This window comes from Episyrphus balteatus, chromosome 3 (assembly GCF_945859705.1).
Source record: "Episyrphus balteatus chromosome 3, idEpiBalt1.1, whole genome shotgun sequence".
Classification (NCBI taxonomy): Eukaryota; Metazoa; Arthropoda; class Insecta; order Diptera; family Syrphidae; genus Episyrphus; species Episyrphus balteatus.
The window spans coordinates 117,482,418-117,485,642 of record NC_079136.1 but is presented as its reverse complement, the minus strand read 5'-3'; the positions used below and the strand labels follow the sequence as shown (position 1 = coordinate 117,485,642).

Genomic DNA, 3,225 nt, shown 5'->3' with positions numbered 1-3,225 from the left:
CTTGTTTTGTGTATTTACTTGAACATTTTTTGATAATCTTTCATAATCACATACACACATTAAACATTTCTGCTATATTCGTATAACAGAACAAAATAAATTAAAATATAGAAAAAGAACCCTTTGATGGAGGTCTTGGGAATTCAAACGTATCTAAAGTAAAATATAAGATCTCTTCTCTCTCTGACATACATCATTGTCTACCAAAAAAAATTAAATAAAAAAGAACAAAAAAATGAAGAAAAGAACAAAATGACAAAACTTTCTTCAGACTTTTCTTCAAAAAGAAAATGAAAGCCTAGGGAGTTCTGTGTTGTGTGTGATATAATACATATAGTTGACTCTCATACATAGGAACTTGGTGATGCTCAAATATCTTTATCCCTACATATTTTTCCAGCATAAAGATTTGTATGGGAATGCACTTTCGGAAAACTCTTTGGTTCCGTTTGTGTGACTTGTTCCGTCTTTGTTTTTTATTTTTTCTTTTTTTTGAAGCTGTCAAAAAATTCTTAACTTTACTCTGGTGGATTCATATGAAAAGACGATGGAATAAACTTTTTTTTAATATTCAAACATATAAACATACGCCATTCGTGTACATGTAATTTTTGTTTTTTTTTTTGTATGTATGTCATACAGAAAATTATTAAAGAATAAAGAATTTTTATTCGGGCTGTTTTATGTCTGTAATTAAAAAAGAATAAAGCTCTGAATTTAAAGGCTGACATATCATATAAAGTGGCGATATAATTTTATCAACTTTGCCGTCGTCAATCTGTATTAATCTTCAACAAAAAAAAAAAGTTTTCTTGAATTGAGTGAAACGAATTAAAGGGTTCACGTCATATTAAAAGTTCCTCTTCCTTTTTTTTTTTAAGAACAAAAAAGGTGTTCAGATTATAATTTAAGAGGCAACAAGGCTTTGCAGCTTTTACAACCTCTTTTTTCGAATTTTCGTTTGTGCATTTTAAACAAAATGTCCTCACTTTTAATTGAGTAAAAAATTGCTTCAAGAATTTTAATAGGATTTATATAAGGACTTCAAAAAAAGTCTCTTAATTCAAAGTGCTTTTGTTCACACTTCATAAAAGTAACTACACGCAATTAATATCAATTAAATAACTTTATAGTTTTTAGTGCGTAAAACATAATTTTTGTATCCTTATCCATACTAAAAATATAGGCATAAAGTGATTTGGGGTGTTCCGACCCCCCAATGCACCTCCCTTGCCCTGCACCACCATAATACTGTGTTGTTATCTTAAATACATAAATGTGTAAAAAGTTTCAGTTGGATACGATAATTGGAAGTATTCTGAAATTGGTTTCGGGTATTTTGAACTCCCATGTCCCTCCCCATGGACCTGACCACCAAAACATTGTGTTGTCATTTAAATTGCATATGTGTACAAGGTTTCAGCTCAATGCGATAATTATTGTAGGTAGGCTAAAATTGATTTGGGGTATTTCAACCACCCAATAACCCTCCCCTGGGGTCCGGACCACCAAAATATTGTGTTGTTGTTTGAGCTATTATATGTAGATTGTTCCGGTATGATACGATAATTAGAAGTAGTTTAAAATCGATTTGGGGTGTTTTGACCCCCCAATGCCCCTCCCCAAGGTCCAGACCACCAAAACAGTGTGTTGTCATCTGAACTACATATGTGTACAAAGTTTCAGTTCGATGCCATAATTGTAAGTAGACTAAAATTGATTTGGGGTATTTCGACCCCCCAACGTCCCCTGGGACCACCAAAATTTTGTGTTGTCATTTGATCTATTATAAATGTACAAAGTTTCAGTTTAATACGATAATTTAGTAGAAGTAGGCTAACATCGATTTGGGGTGTTTTGACCCCCCGAATCCCCTCCCCAGGGTCCGAACAGGAAAAATATTGCGTTGTCATCCGATCTACATAATAGCTGTTACAAAGTTAATGTCCGATACGAAATTTGAAAGTGGGTCGAAATTGACTTCCAAGATTTTATTTAATTGCTCCTTTTTTTGACCATCTGAGTCATTGGTAATTTGGATGAAAACCTGGTATTTTTTGTCACTCAAAACTAATATTACTTGCTCTACAGCAAATAAAAATAAATTTTTATTACTCAATGAATATAAAAAAAAAAAATATAAAAAAAAATTCTTGTCAGAAGTGGGATTCGAACCCACGCCCTCAGAGAGGACCAGAACGCTCAGGTACCTATTTTCATAGGCAAGATTGCTCTTGAGTCTGGCGCCTTAGACCGCTCGGCCATCCTGACATATATTTGAAGTTGTGATAGATGTTTATTTGGGTTGGGATTAGGGGTTTGCTATATTAAAATATTTCAATTTATTGACAATGGTCAATTTTAGATTATGCAAATCAAATATTGCACTCAATAAAGAAATTTATTTTTAGCTCTATGAAAAAAAAAAAAAAGAAATGAAAAATATAAAATATATTTATAAAAAAAAAATGAGAAAAACGAAAATATTTTTGCGTACTAAATGTCTCTTAATTATTATTTTAATGTGTCTTATTTATTATTTCATAAATTGCAAAAAAAAAAGACACTAGGGCGTATGAGTAACATAAGTTAAAATTGTTTTTTATTTATTTATTTATTTATTCATCTACGGATATAAATCTTACAGATTACTAATATAACAATTTTGATATAAAAATATAATTAAATACTTAAAGCTAATTTATAACATGCTTTGCAATTTTATTTTAAATTCACATCTGTTTTATAGAAAGATCAAGTTCATTACATACAGTGTTGAAAAATTTTATGCATCTAGAAAATGGTTCGTTGCAACCATAATTACATCTATGTTTAGGATTGTTAAAAAAATGACGAAGACGCAATCTTCTCTCCGGAATATAGATTTTAAAATTATAAATAATTTGTGGGCATTTGATACGGTATGAAAATACATCATGAACAAACAGTACACACTGAACAGCATAGCCGTAGCTAGGATTTCATTTCGGGAGGGGTTAGCTCAGACCGAGCAAATTTTTTTTTATATATTGTTACATGCGAGCGTAAGCGAGCAACAAAATTTTGTAGAAGCCTTCCTAAACCTTTTTTTTTTCAAATTTCTTTGTTTATTAAAAGTTTTTAACATTAAAGCCTAGTACGCGGCTGAAGAGAAAAGAAATTTTCCATACAAAATTTCGTTAACGAAATCCTGAACGAAAATTTCGTTTTGCTTTTCGTTTTTCA

At 30.9% G+C, this 3,225-nt stretch overlaps 1 non-coding gene across 1 annotated transcript; it reads right to left on the bottom strand.

Moving 5' to 3' along the window:
* Positions 1–2,154: 2,154 nt before the first annotated feature.
* Positions 2,155–2,271, bottom strand: Trnal-caa (transfer RNA leucine (anticodon CAA)). Its single transcript has 2 exons — positions 2,234–2,271; positions 2,155–2,199 (listed from the first exon to the last, which is right to left on the bottom strand). It is a non-coding gene; the product is annotated as a tRNA-Leu (tRNA).
* Between the last annotated feature and the right edge of the window lie 954 nt (positions 2,272–3,225).